A 15,441-nucleotide genomic window follows, 5' to 3' on the forward strand; every position below is an offset into this window, starting at 1 on the left:
GCTCCAGAAAGGAAGTCAACAACAGCTGAGATCTAGTTTAAAGACGTATTTACCTAGATACACTTTGAAAATAATGAGAAACAGATGAGTTTTCCATTAACCTAACTGCTTGCTCCCTTGCCTAAATTGAATTAAATGAGGTGAGCCAGAGGCTCAGGGCTCTTTGTCCACTAGAGGCAAAAGCCCTCTGGCTCCTCTTTCCGAGTTATTTCTGTGTTTTGTCTTTAATCTCCATTCACCCCTCTGGTTAGGCATTCCTAGCAGGATGGTTTCCTGCCCGTATATACTACATTTTTTCCTATACATGCACACCAATGATGAAGTTTAATTTATAAGTTAGGTATAGTAAGAGATTAACAATAATAAATTAATAGAGTAGAACAATTACAATATATTGTAGTAAAAGTTATGGGAATGTTTTCTCTCTCTCTCAAAATATCATAGTACTACACTCACCTTTCTTGTGATGATGTGAGATGATACAATAGCGATGTGATGAGATGAAGTGAGGTGAATGATAAAGGTGTTGTGATGTAGCATTAGATTATTGTGGAAGGGTTACTGGAACACAAGCACCGCAATACCCAGACAATGAATCTGATAAGGAAATAGCTACCAAGTGACTAGCAAGTAGGTAGCATATACACCATGGTTACACTAGAAAAACAGATGATTCATATCTTGGGCAGTATAAAATGAGATAGTACAGAGGGTGTGAGATTTCATCTCGTACTCAGAATAGCAATTTAAAACTTACAATTTGTTTCTGAAAGTTGCCATGAATATTTTTTACTGCAGTTGACCACAGATAAACGAAACTACAGGAAGCAAAACTGTGGAAAAGAAGAAACTACTGTATTTTATAGGTTTGAGCATAGGGAAAGGTAACAACTAAAGTTGTTATGCAGATCTTCTGGGGACACTAAAAAGAATTATATATGAGAGGGGCTGGGGATTTAGCTCAGCTACACAGCACCTGCCTGGCAAGCTCAAGGTCGTGAGTTCGGTTCCCGGTACCAGAAAAAAAAAAAAAAAAAAAGAATTATATATGAGAATTTGAAGAGCATAGTCTAACTTGATTTGTGAAATAATACATGTGCCAGTACTTGCATCCCCCATTATGTAGAATGAACCATAAGTCTTACGTTGGCTCTTACAATTTCAATAATACAAATGAATGACATCTTGTTACATTTTGCAGGTCCCAGTAACAACTCTATGTTTTTAATAAGAGATGTAGTTATACTAAGCATATGCAATACTATTCTGCTTTTGTGCCAGTGGCTTGCCTCAGAAAGATAATCTACCTCCCATCAGCATTTTCAGGACCCCATTTGTATACCTCTCTCACATACATAAGACACAACCTGTGATTACCTTTGTTGCTCCCTCTGCATATCCTTTGGCTTTAAATGATTACAGAATAATTCTTTCTCGTAGACCTTACTCCTGAAAGTTTCCCATACTCATTTTCTATATTACTATACAGATGCCTCCTACATCCCGGTGTGAGGGTTTGATCTTCATAGGATCAGTTACTGGGAAGAGTTTAATCCTTAGAGAAAACTAAAATTCCTTCATTAACTGCAGGATGAAATAGGGAACCCCTTCTCTGTCTGCCCTCACTTTATTGACTATAATTACACTACCAACTTTCTTATCTAGGAGTGTTGAGTTAACTCCTTGAGTAATCATTTTGAAGATATTTTCTGTGACAATATGGATTCATAATTTAAGTTAAAAATTTAACAGAGTACTGTTAATGTAACCAAGGTGACTGTCAGCTGAAGGGACCCTTTTAGAGCATAGCTAAAGGTCACACATGAGCAAGCACAAATTAGAGTCTCAACTTACTTCTCATGCTCACAGATGAAATACTTTTAACACTGATGATTACAGAAACCTTAAATTCTGAATTGGTGAACTGTAAAAAATAATGTAGTGCTTAACAGCAAGAAAATATGGAAATTCTAGGGTCAAATCTTTTCAGGAAATGTGTGGGATCAAAGTATAGTGGGCCAAAGCTCTCAGGAAGTTCTCACCAGAGGAGAGAATGATTAATACTCAAGAAACAACAGAAAATAGAAACAAAAACAACTTCTGATCATGTATAAAATTTTACAGTAAGGATTATTACAAGAGCTGAATGTAAGTGAGCACTAAAGGTGGAATTAATGCTGTTGCTCAATTAATCACATACAAGAAATTAAATAAATGAAATAATATAAATGTTTTTCTTTATGAATATGGTTGAGAAATTATCCATTTTCCTAACTATGTAAATATGTCAATATGGTTGATTCTGAGCATCTAAAACATTTTTTTAAGAGTGTGCATGTTCACAATGCAGGGATAAACCACAGGGAATTCCGTAGTTAACAGTAAAAGCAAAAGCAAGTTTCACACACGGAAAGAATACTGCCCTGCATGGTAGAGAAAGACCAGCCCATAAAGGAGGCCACCCAGAGCAACTCCAGTGTCAGTGTGCCCATCCTTGGCAAAGTATGGATGCATTCATAGGTGAGAATGATTTTACTCCTTTAATAGAACTCAGATGCTCTTAAATACTTAAAGTATTATTAAAATTTAAACTAATATAAGTGGTCACAGATTATAGTCACTGTTCCTATAAATATCTGATGTAGAAACACTAACATGTGTTTCAAACTATTACCGTACATTATTGATCATCTCTATTTTCTGTTATAGGAATCTTGTATCAAATGGGCCAATGTATTTTTAAATTTCTGTCTACTTAAGTACGATCTGAGAAGGTAATGAATAGGACCTTGAAACAAATGACACTGTCAACAACTGAAACTCCTTTTAAAAACAAAGGTCACTTTAACTTTCCTCTAAAATTTATATATATATATATACATATATATATATACTGGTGGAGAAGATTTCTAAAATAGTAAAATTTGTTTTAATTCTTTATGAAAGCAGAATTCTGCACACACCTTTGAAAGAGGAGCTAAATGCTGGACTGTAAGTTAACTTATATTCATAAGTTATATTTAACTTATTGGTATGTCAACTAACAGTATTTTTACCACCTGTAAAAGATCTGAGGACTCAAATATATAAATTAATTTTACAAATTACATGCTGAGCATGATGATGCATGCCTGAAATCCTAGCACTCAGGAGGCTGAAGCAGGAGGATCAGCATGAGTTCCAGTCCAGCTTGGGCTACATAGGGAATTCAAGGTCAGTGTGAGCTATATACCTGTCTCAAAAAAAAAAAAATACAAATTATGTTTAACCTATTGTCATGTCAATCCATAAGAATTTTAACACCTATAATATGTGTAGGTCATGACTGTGATGGAATCTTCAGTATAGATGATCTTTTCATTCTAGCAAAATCATCCACAAGGGAAGTTTAAAAGTGCCACGGGTGGTGGTGCACATCTGTAATCCCAGCCACTCAGAAGGTGAGGAAGGAGAATCACAAATTCAAGCCTAGCCTAGGAAGGCCTTGTCTCAAAAAAAAAAAAAAAAAGAAGAAAGAAAGAAAAGAAAGACTTCTAAGAAGACAGAGGAGTGGTGAGCGGCAGAGAAAGCCTCTCTGAGATTTGGGCTCTAGACCCTGGAATATAACAATGTGAGGAAGAGAAGAAAGAGGGAAGCGGGTCCTCAAGAGCCAGGAAGGATTTGAGGCGAGAACTGAAGTCCACAGAGAGAGTGAAGAGGAGACTTCAGCAAAGAAGGAAGAGGTAGCAGGCATCGCCTTCCCCCGAGCCCACACTCGCTCCCTGCGTGGGAATGTCAGCTCTCACCTGCAGACACACAGTGACTGCTGGTGACCTCAGTGGCCACCGCACAGAAACAGAGCAATGGACGCAGTGAATTTCAGTAGCTGGTGAGTTATCTGGGTTCAGATGCTCCCTAGGAGAGGGCAATAGGCCAGTAGCTGTCTTGAAGAGGGACCAACTGAGCCTGAAATTGAGAGCAACTGTTGGCACTATCCCAAAATTATGGAAACTGTGAATGCCCAACATAGGAAAGAAATGGAATCCATGAAACAAATCAAACAGATATCAAGGTTATTAAAAATCCCTTTGAAAGTATATGCAGAAGAATGAGTCACTGTGAGGACAGAACCAGGGTCAGGGTGAAGCTGCCAAGCTCAAGCTGAAAGGAGGTCAGAGTTCAAACTGGCAGGGAGCTGAGTTCAAGCAGCAGGAGATGCAGGGAGTCTAACAGGCTGAAACCAGCCCGAAGTTCAGTGGAGCTGAGAGGGCAGGCTTGCCGGCATTATCCACTACCCTGCTCTTGAAGCTGCGGCTGGCTTTCTGGGATTAATCAGCTCAGATCTGGAATCTGTCCGCTCACATTGCCTACCAGTGACAGCAGAGACATGTCTTGACGTGAACTTTTTTTTTCTTATTTTCTTGTTTTCTTTCTTCTCCCGTTTTTTAAAATTTTTTTCTTGATTGTTTTTATTTTTACATGAGTGTGAACATGGTTTCTGATTTTTTTGTGGTTGCTGTTCTGTTCTGTTCTTGTTTTTATTTCTTCCATCACTCTTTCCTTCCTGTCTTCATCACAAGTTTATGCAATCTTCCTCTGTCCTCCAGCCTTGCTTCTAATCTCTCCCTGTTCTATTTCTATATTTTTCTCCCTAGCCCCTTTTAAATTTTCTCCTCTAAGGGTAAAAATCACCATATTGAGAACTTTTTTACTGTATACAATTTTCTGGTGTTTTGTTTTGTTCTGCTTTGAGACAGGGTCTCACTATGTAGTTCAGGGTGGCCTAGACTCACTATGTAGCCAAGCCTGGGCTCAAACTCACAGTGATCCTCCTGCTTCAGTCTCCAAAGTGCTGAGATTACAAGTGTATGCCGACACCCAGCTCTAGTTATTTTAGTTGTTGTGATATAACCATGAACTAATTCATATGGTTAAAGGGAGCAAATTAATGATTACCTCAGTTTGTCTTTTTCTAGGCTGTGTTTGATGCTATTGTCATTGATGATTTACTACTGTTATTGATTGTAGTAACATTACTAATGATTTATCCAAGGTTACATAATGGTTCTAACCAGCTGTTCCTGCTGGTATTCCAAGACTGAGAGTACCTAAGGGTCATAGAAAATACTGTGATCCTGTGCCAAAGAATAAGGGGCTGAGCCAAGGAGGCAGCAACTTCTTCTCTTCAATAAACTGAAGAGGTGGGATCTTGCAATAGACTCAAAATTCAAAAACCAGCTATACCTGGAAGATATCTCTGAGAAATAGTCATTTTCTAAGGGTTCTAAATATTAGCAAAAAAGCTACTTGCTATGAGCAAATTATAAGTATCAACCAAGGAATTAAACTTAAAAAAAAATAGAAAATGAGAAGATACTTAAACAAGCTGCAACTTCAGACTTCTAACACACCAAAGGCAAACTCAGGGGACAATGAGGTGGAACAATTTGAAAGTCACCCACCTGGACTGAAGTGGTAACAGTAGAAGTAATAAAGCAGATGGATGAAGCTCTAGAAAAAGTCAAATCAGAAATAATTTCTCAGATAACCACAGAGATGTTGACCACAGAGAAAGAAACGCTTCGTACCTCTAGAGCAGATACTGATAAAATAAAATAGCAGAGCTCAGGAAAATTATGGAAACTGTGAATGCCCAACATAGGAAAGAATCCATGAAACAAATCAAACTGATATCAAGGATATTAAAAAGGCCTTTGAAAGTATATGCAGAAGAATGAGCCAATATGAGGGCAGAATACCAGATATACAAGACACAGAATATCAGATATAGAAGACAGGATTATGGTTAGTGATCACCAAAAGAAAAATTTCGTAAAAATAGCAAGGGACCATGAGAAATCAATCTAGCAGCTGCTAGATGATCCAAAGAAAAATAACATAAGGTTGATCAGAATCAATGAAAAAGCAGGAAATAATGCAAACAACATAAAAGATCTGTTCACGGAAGTCGTGGAAGAAAACTTCCCAAGCAGGAAACAAGAATTTGACCTCCAAATAAATAAGGCATATAGAACTTCAAATAGCCATGATCAAAAAATATACAACCAAGACATATAATAGTCAAGTTTCCAGAACTCCAGCAAAAGAACAAAATATTAAAAGCTGTTAGAGAAAAGAAACAAATCACCTATAAAGTAAATCCCTTCAGAATCAAAGCAGACATCTCAAAACAAATCCTCAAGTCAAGCAAAGTCTGAAGTAAAGCATTTCAAGCCCTAAAAGAAAACAACCTCCAACCCACATTGCTGTATCTTGCAAGACTATCTTTCAAAATGGATGGAGAAATAAGATACTTTCATGAAAAGAACACCTGAGAAAATTCATAATCATCAAACCAGCACTCCAAAATATTCTGAAGAACATTCCAGAAAGAGATAACAAAAAATTAAAAGGACTAGGGATATACCTCAGTGGTAGAGCATCCTGAGTTTATTCTCTAGTACCAGAAAAATAAATTAAAATATAAAATTAATCTCACAACATTACTACTGGGAAAATATTTGATTTTACAAGAGACTGTTATAATTTACATAGGAACATTCTCTACTGAATATGAACCACCAAAATCATATTAACTAAGGAATAATTATTTGCCTTTCGCAAGTGCCTAGGGTTTACACAATGACTTATTTCCATATTCCTTTTAAATAGGAAGCACCCTTGTGCATTTATAAAGTATTGAATAGACAAATATAACTTGCAAGCTTGTTATGAGGAACACATTCTCATTCAAGTAAGACTTTCTAAAATCTATGTAAACTTGTTCCAAGATAGTCAGCTGAAGACTGTTTTAAGATGATTTCACGGTTTAACAAAACATTGTCTGTAATCTTGCTGATATTACAGAAAACTCTCAAGAGGAAATGTGTTTTGGAACAAAGGCTAATATTATAAAGAGGTTAGGCAGTCTGTCATGTGGCTGAGATTTTGAAAAAGAAGAGGAAGTTACATAATTTAACAGAGCAAGTGACCAGCAAATGACTGACATTTTTTTCAAGCTTTATGATGAAATAAAATCTTTACAAAGCTCCTTTTTGAGCTATATGATGAAATGAAATCTTCTAACTTCGATAGTGCTACTATATTGTTATTTCAGGAAACAAAAAATGCAATTCTCAATTCTGAAATGGGATAAAATTTTATAGTAATTATTCCTATATATAGTACTCCTATTCATAAGCACCATCATAAACCAGAAAGAGGCCTAAAAGGGATTGTTTAGAATAAGGAGCACTGCCAAGCATAGCGGCACACATCTGTAATTCCAGCACTCGGAGGGCTGAGGCAGGAGGATCATTGCAAGTTCGAGACCAGTCTGGGCTACAAAGTGAGCTCAAGGCCAGCCTGAACTTTATAGTGAGACCCTGTCTCAAAAAGACCAAAAAAAATAAAAAATAAAAAATAGAATAAGGAGCACTGTATTTTAGGCATAGCGTGGAATAGGAAAGCAATTTTCAAATGCAGTAATATCTTTAGTTAATCTAACTCTACCATGCTAAGTATTAGAATATACTTATATTTCTATCTGACTACTGAAAATCCTGAAGAAAGAAATATATTCTGGACAATGAGTATTTGTAGCTAACCTATGACTATGGTTTGGACCTAAACTAATAATATATTTAACTTATCATATTAAAATAAATGATCCAAAAATGTAAGCTGGGCATGATGGTGCACACTTGTAATTCCAGCACTGGGTAGGCTGAGGCAAGAGGATCACTGTGACTTTGAGGCCAGCCTGGGCTACATAATGAGTTTAAGGCCAGTCTGAACTACACAGGGAGACCCTGTCTCAAAAGAAAAAAAATCATATAGAAAGATATTACATTTATTTTCTTGGTCAATTTGTCTTCTTTTTTGGGGGTTTTATTGGGGTTTTTTCCAGTACCAGGAATCAAACTCACAACCTCGCACTTGCCAGGCAGGCATTGTGCCACTGAGCTAAATCCCCAGCCCCTCAATTTGTCTTATTTTTAAAAACTATCTTGTATTCTAAACTCTCCTAATAAATCTTCCAATTTCCTAACCACAATAAGGAGTCCCTCAATGTGTTGAAACATACAAGGAGTGATCAAAAATAGAGTGAATGTTTAAATTTTTAAAAAATTATTACAGTAAAGCACATTACCATTAATCACCCTTAAAATAACCCTTGTTTTGAACACACATATCCCATCCTTCCTGCCATTTTTGAAACAGTTCTAAAAGTTTTCTTTCATGAATATATTTACAAAGTAGGATCAAAAATCTAGTGAATGGTACCAAGCTCCATCTGCTCGAAATGCATGCTTATAAAAGCATTATGGAATGTCCTCACCCACCTTAATCACCAGATGAAGCATCCTACAATTCTTGTTCTTCCCCAAAGTCAAATTGACCATGAAAGGTAAATATTTTGAATGGATTCAAGCCATTGACATAGCTGTAACAGCACAACTAAAATGTTCATGAAAGAGAACTTGCAGAACTCCTTCAGAAAGTGGCAAGGATGATGAGGTGTGCTCAAGTCTAGCCTGGGGCAATGTAGTAATGTAGTGAGATATTTCTCTCTCTCTCTCTCTCTCTCTCTCTCTCTCTCTCTCTCTCTCTCTCTCTCTCTCTCTCTCTCTCTCTCTCCCTCCTTTCTCTCTTTCCTTCCCTCCTTCTCCTTCTCCTCTCTCTGTCTCTCTCTGTCTCTGTCTCTATCTATCTATCTATGTATATTTACAGTTTCAGGCATTAGAATGTGGACATCTTTGAGGAGCCATTATTCAACCTATCGTAATTGGTAACTCACATGCAACATCAAATTTAATAAATCTAAAAGTAATCTTCTAACCTTCTCATCTGCTGTATTTTACATCTTAGTATACCTTATCTCAACAATGTGTCACTATTCACCTCTTTGCTCATATCAGAAGTTTGGTACTCATCTTAGATATGTTCTTCTAATTAATCCATATCTGACCAACCAATAAGACTTCCTGAGTTTTTATCTTAATATTGTTTAAAGTTCTGATTTTTTTTCTATCTCCTCTAATTGACACATCAGGACTACTGCATACATTTCTTAATGTCTCCCCCTATTTCATGTTGCTCAACAAAATATCTGAGGCTGAGTACATTATAAAGAGCTTTATTTAGCTCATATTTGAAGGATGGCCCCATATGTGCACACTTTGGCTAGTTTACAACAAGGGATAGAAATGAAAAGGAACTGAGTTGGTGGCATTCACTTGTAGTCCCCATTACTCAGAAGAGAAGACTGAGGTGGGAGGTAGGAGCTAAACTCCAGCCTGAGCAATGCAGTAATGTAGTGAGATGTTCCCATTCTCTGTCTGTCTCTGTCTCCACCCATCTCTGTCTCTCTGGCTCTCTACCTGCTTCTTTCTCTCTCTGTCTCTGTGTCTCTGTCTGTCTCTGCGTCTCTGTCTCTGTGTCTCTGTCTTTGTCTCTGTCTGTCTGTCTCTCTGTCTCTAGAGCTCTCTCTCTCTAGAGCTCTTAAACTCTCTACCACTTATCCCAGCACCTTGGTGAAAATCATGAATCTTGGCAGAATAAACCACATCTACACCATAGCAACACTTATCTTCACATTTGACCCATCTTCCAAGCAATAGACAAGGTAAACATTTTAAATGCAAATCTAATCATGTAATCTTTTCCAGTGGTTTCTACTTCTCCAGCTTCATTTTAAGCATTCCTTGTCTTACCCTGGTGTTCTAGTCATAATGACCTCTCAGCTCCTGAAGTGCATTAACATTCAACTCAACTCTAGTGCTTTTGCATTTGCTGTTCTCTTTGCTTAAAGTATTTCTCCTTTATTATTTGGCTAACTACTACTCTTCAGCTTAAAAGCCACATCTTTAAGGAAGCATTCTTTGAACTCCTAGACTATTTTTGATCCTTCATAATATTTTTTCATAGTCTCCTGAGCTTTTTCCTCAAACATCCATCTGAGCTTTATTTGTGTAATCATTTTAAATTTTTATATTACCTTTATTTTTATGACAGCATTAGTATTAGATTTACACAAAAATGATCTAAAACTAGGATTCCTATATGTGCCTTCTATCCTACACAGTTTACTCTATTATAAACATATTAATGCGGTATGTTTGTTATAATTGATGAACCAATATTAATATAATGTTAGTAACTAAAGCCTATACTCTAAAGAGTCCACTCTGTGTTGTACTGTGTGTTAATTTCTGTCAAAAACCAAGTAATCTAGAAATCAGTTTAATTATGACACTAACTACCCATAGCTCACAAGATAAAGGACAAGATCTTTGTACATGTTAGTGTTCTCTGGAGGAACAGAACCAGTAGAATATGAATATATACATTTTTTCCAGGAAACAAATATATATGTCATAACAATAGAATATATATATACACCCTGTCAATAGAATATATGTATATATATATATTCTACCAATATAGAAAATGTATATATCCCACCAATAGAATTAACATATATTCTACCAATGGAGTATATATTCAATAGAATAAACATATCCTACCAATGGAATACATATATCACAAAAGGGGATTTATTAGTTGACTTACAGGATAGGGTGTAGGACAGTCTACAGTGCCTTCCTCAGGAAGTGCAGAAGCAGCTCTGTCTGCTCTGAAAGGCTGAAGAAACTGGACTCTGCTGCCCACAGGTGACCGCAGCTGCACAAGACAAATCTACTCAAGCAGAACCGAGTTTTTAAGTGCAGGCTGACTTCCTCCTCCATCTCATCGCATCCAGGCTGCAAATTATTGGATGGTGCCACCCACAGTGAGGGCATGTCTTCTCCCCTCAGCTTTCTGGCCTACATGTCAGTCATCTCTGGAGACACCCTCACAGACAGCAGTGTGTTTTACTAATCTCCATTTAAGTTGACAACTAAGATTAGCCATCACAGTCAACAAAAAACTGTCCTTACTTGCAGCTGCAAGTAGGGTCCTCATGCTGTCCAACTTGGCTGCAAAGTTGAGAGTTCTTATAACCTCTCTCCAGGTTCAATTAGTAGCTGGAATGACTCAGAACTCACTGAAAGTACTACACTTATGATTACAAGTTTATAGTGAAGGAGACAAACGACCAGATGAAGAAGCATATAGGGTGCTTTTTAGAAGGGTTGTAAGTATAAGAACCTTCTCTCCAGTGAAATTAGAGAGCATACTTAGCCCTTTGAGCCTTGGCATTCAGAATTTTTTGGGGGGTTTTATATGGGTATATGGCCACGGTTGATCAAATCACTGGCCAAATGTATAAACTCAGACTTCAGTGTTCCCTTTTCTGGAGTTGGGGCTTGAGGCAAAAGTCCCAGCCCTAGTCACATGCTTGGTGTTACTGTGCATCGGCCCCATCTTGAAACTTTTTGACGCATCTTTCACTCAGGAAACTCTCAACATTTTCTGAAATACCAAGCGTTTTTGAAACTTCAAGCATTTCTGTTTGGAACAAACACCAACTATATTTACTATGCTATGATTTTGACAAATGCACAATGTACCTGCCTTTATAGCTAAAAATCCCCTGTGCTTCACCTGCTTGTCCCTCTCCTTTTATTAAAATTCTCTCTATAATTTTTTCCTTTTTCAGAATTTCTTATTGTTAGAATCACACAATATGTAGCTATTGTAGACTATCATTTGGCAAAATGCTTTAGGAGTCCCTCACATCTTTTTGTGATTTGATAGCTCATTTTTTGAATTGCTGAATAATATTCCATCTAAGTTAGCAAATAAGCAGTCAGAGAGGAATCAGGCCCTTGAAGAAGTCAGTGCAAAAGATGAGACATGTCAAAATTGTGGCTGCAGACAAATTTGAAGAAACCCTGCAATGCAAGCTGCCTTAGAGGTAAGCAGCAGCGAGCGATTTACTGCAATTTACCCCTTCTGTGAGCCTATATCAGCGCATCAGACACATGGGTGGGTGACGAAAACACCCTGACCCATACTCCCATCCCTTTCCAGGAATGCCTTAGTTCTTTGTACATTAAAAGTTATAGACAAGCTGAAGTTAAATGATGCTCACCACGTACCCTTGCTATGTGCCTTGCTTCCCTATTGGGCCAATATTAGCTAAGTGCTATACTTGTAATCCCAAGGGCTGACTGTAGTTTGACACATAGTTAGCGAAGTGGGGATTTTGCTGTATAAAATGCTCTTGACAGAGACCCTGGGCAGTCACTCACTTGGAACCCCTCCAGGAAATCCAAGGACTATCCTTCCTAATATTATTTCCAATAAAACTCTCCTAACTTCCTCCTTTGGTTTGTGACGTTATTCCTTGATGTTGTGAGAGTACCAACCTGGTACATATGGTAACATCTGGATGTACCAGTTTGTTTCTCCGTTCACCTACTGAAGGGCATCTTGGTTATTTCATAATTATTTCATAATTATTATTCATAATTTTGACAATTATGAATAAACCACGTAAGTGTTCATATTCAGTTTTTGTTTGGACATAACCAACACATTAGAACATGATTAATAACTCATATGGCAAGATTGTGTTTATCTTTGTAAAAAACTTCCAAATTGTCTTCCAAGTGGCTGTACTGTTTTGCATTCCCGCCAGTAACAAAGGTGAGATCTTCTTTGGGTTTAGCTATTCTAGCAGGTGTGTAGTGTGATATCTTGTTTTAATTAGCAATTCCCTAATGTTATCTGATACTGAACTTCTTTTTATATATGTACTTACTTGCTGTTTAGCTTTTCTTTGTTGAGATGTCTCTTCACATCTTTTGCCCAGTTTTTAATTGTCTTCCTTCTAATTGTTGCGGGTTGTGTTACATGTATAGTTTGAATACAGATTTATTAGATTTTTTCCAAATATTTTTGTTTTGATCTGTAACTTGTCCTCTCTTGACATTGTCTTTCACAGAGCAAACATTTTTCATTCTAACAAAATCTAACTTGTCAGTTTTTTCTTCCATGGGTTGCTTTTGATCTTGTATCTAAAAACTTTTGGCTAACCCCAAGTTCACCTGGACTCTCCGCTAATATCTTCTAAATTATTTATAGTTTTGCATTTTAAACTTAGACCATGATCTATGTCAAGGCAAATTTTATAAAAGATATAAGGTTTATGTTTAGATTCATTTTTTATGTGCAGAAGTCCAGGTGTTCTAGGACACTTTTTGAGAAGGCTTTTCTTTTCTTTCCTTTTATGGTACTGATAGTGAATGTGTATGGTAAGCACATACTCTGCCACTGAACTACATTCCCAGCAGAGACTTTTTTTCCCCTTCCAATGCCTTTTCTCCTTCTTCAAAGATATTTTGAATGTACTTTTGCATCTATTTCTGGGTTTTGTTTTCCATTGATATGCAGTATTTGTCTATTATTTTTGCCCAAAACAATCTCCCTTGATTATTATAAGTTTTTTTTTGTTTTTATTTTGTTTTTCAGTCTTGGAGATTGACTTTGTTATTTTTTTTTTCCTCTTCTTTCTTTCTCTCTCTCTTTCTTTCTTCCTTTCGAGATAGGATCTTGCTAAATTGCTAAGTTATTCAAGGTGGGCTTGAATTTGTGATCCTTTTGCCTCAGACTCCCGGAGTTTCCTGAGATGGCAGGCATTTACTGCCATGCCTGGCTTGCTTACCATAATTTTATAGTAAGTTCTGAAGCTGTTTGTGTCCCTTTCCCCAGTGTTAAAGCCTATTACACAGTATGATGGTATTTGGAGATGGGGTCTTTGGGGGCTAGTTGTGTCCTGAGGGTGAAACCTTCATAATGGGATTAAAACCCTTGTAAGAAGAGCCAGGCAACCCGGGCTTGCTAGCATACACCTGTAATCCAGCACTGGGGCAGCTGAGGCAGGACATTCACTGAGAGTTTGAGGTCCACCTGGGATACATAGTTTATTTTTTTGTTTGTTTGATTTATTTTTTTTAATTTTTCTTCCAGTACCAGGAATTGAACTCACAACCTTGCGCTTGCCAGGCAGGCGCTTTTGCCACTGAGCTAAATCCCCAGCACCTGGGCTACATACTTTAAAACCAGACTAAATCACAGAGCCAGACTGTCTCAGGGTGGGGCAGGGTGAGAAGAGACAATAGAAAGCATTCTCTCTCTCCACCCTTCAGTAGTTCACTCTCCCTGTCTCCCTCTGCCACATGAGGAATCAAGGGCAAAGTGACCATTACAAACCAGGAGGTGGGCCCTCAACAGACCCCCAGATCTTCAGGTAAGATCTTGAAATTCCTAGCTTCTAGAACTGTGAGAGTTAAAGTCATTATTACCTGTCCTTGGTAATTTAGTGTAGTAGTCAAAGTGAAACCACACTGTCAGGCCTCATACTTTCTCTTTAGTACAATATTGCCTTGTTTCTTGGGCCTTTTGCTTTTTCATAAAACTTTAGAATTAGTTTGTTAATACCCAGAAATGATTTACTGAGATTTCGATTGAGAGTGTGTTAAATCTATAGAACAACTTGGGAGTAATTGACATTTTAATATTGAATCTTCTTATCCATGGAATAACTTTCAATCGGGTAGAGCTTAGATTTTTTTTCCAGAATTTTATAGTTTTCCTCACATAGATATCATACACATTTTATTAGATTTGTAGCTAAATATGTCATTTTATTTTGGTGCTAATATAAATAGTATTGTGTTTTTAATTTCAAATTCCAATTGCTCATTTCTGATACAAGGGAAAACAACTGACTTTTGTACACTAAACTTGTATCCTGCAATCTTACTATAATTGCTTATTAGTGTTATTTTTTGGTCAGTTCTAAACACAATCATATGAGTGCAAAGACTTTTATTTTTTCCTTTTCTATCTATTCTGTAATTATTTTTAAATATTTACTTTGTCACGTTAGCCATAAGCTCTCTAGGGGAAGCTTTCATCATATCATGTCTTGTATGCTCAGAAGTTTACTAGTTTTACCAAGACTGTGGTACTAAGTAATTTTGCTAGATATAAATTACCTAGAATGTTAATGCCATTTTGTCAAGGACTCTATGGTATTCCATGATAACTATGAATACTCTCACGTAATATTCAGTTTCTTTATAATGGGATGTTGTATCTATCCTCATAGGTTGATGTAAAACCAAGTAAGACAATGTCATCAAGTTCTTACAATATAACCCTCCAGGTCTTTATGTTTTTATGTTCGCATATGGCTGTTACCTTTACGCTGTACCACACAAAGCCCTCTACAGCCAGCAGACATTAGCGCAGGTGAAGAAAGAGTGATAAAAAGACAAAGAAAAAATGGTAAGAGGAAAATGGGTAGGAGCTGAGAAGGCGTGGCGCGATAGGTACTTCCGAGCTCGCGGTGGAAAAGGGGAAGCAAGGGGGCAGTGAGTCCTCGCGAGGAAATCTCCAAGAAGAGCGGGTTCCTCCGACCTCCGCGTTAACGGTGGTAGCAGCTAAGCAACCAAAAGCGGAAACCCGACAGCGGGGGAAAGCGCTGGGAACCCGGGCCAGCCCCGC

General features: G+C 37.3%; 1 protein-coding gene across 1 annotated transcript in view; it reads right to left on the reverse strand.

Annotated features, from left to right (window-relative positions):
- The window catches only part of LOC102008593 (cholesterol 7-alpha-monooxygenase), a gene marked incomplete in the record, with an annotated part of 43,750 nt that extends 33,074 nt beyond the window's left edge, over positions 1-10,676 (reverse strand). The window contains 1 exon segment of the mRNA XM_013520108.1: positions 10,555-10,676.
- Positions 10,677-15,441: the final 4,765 nt, after the last annotated feature.

This window comes from Chinchilla lanigera, unplaced genomic scaffold, assembly GCF_000276665.1.
Source record: "Chinchilla lanigera isolate Chin_1 unplaced genomic scaffold, ChiLan1.0 scaffold00053, whole genome shotgun sequence".
NCBI lineage: Eukaryota > Metazoa > Chordata > Mammalia > Rodentia > Chinchillidae > Chinchilla > Chinchilla lanigera.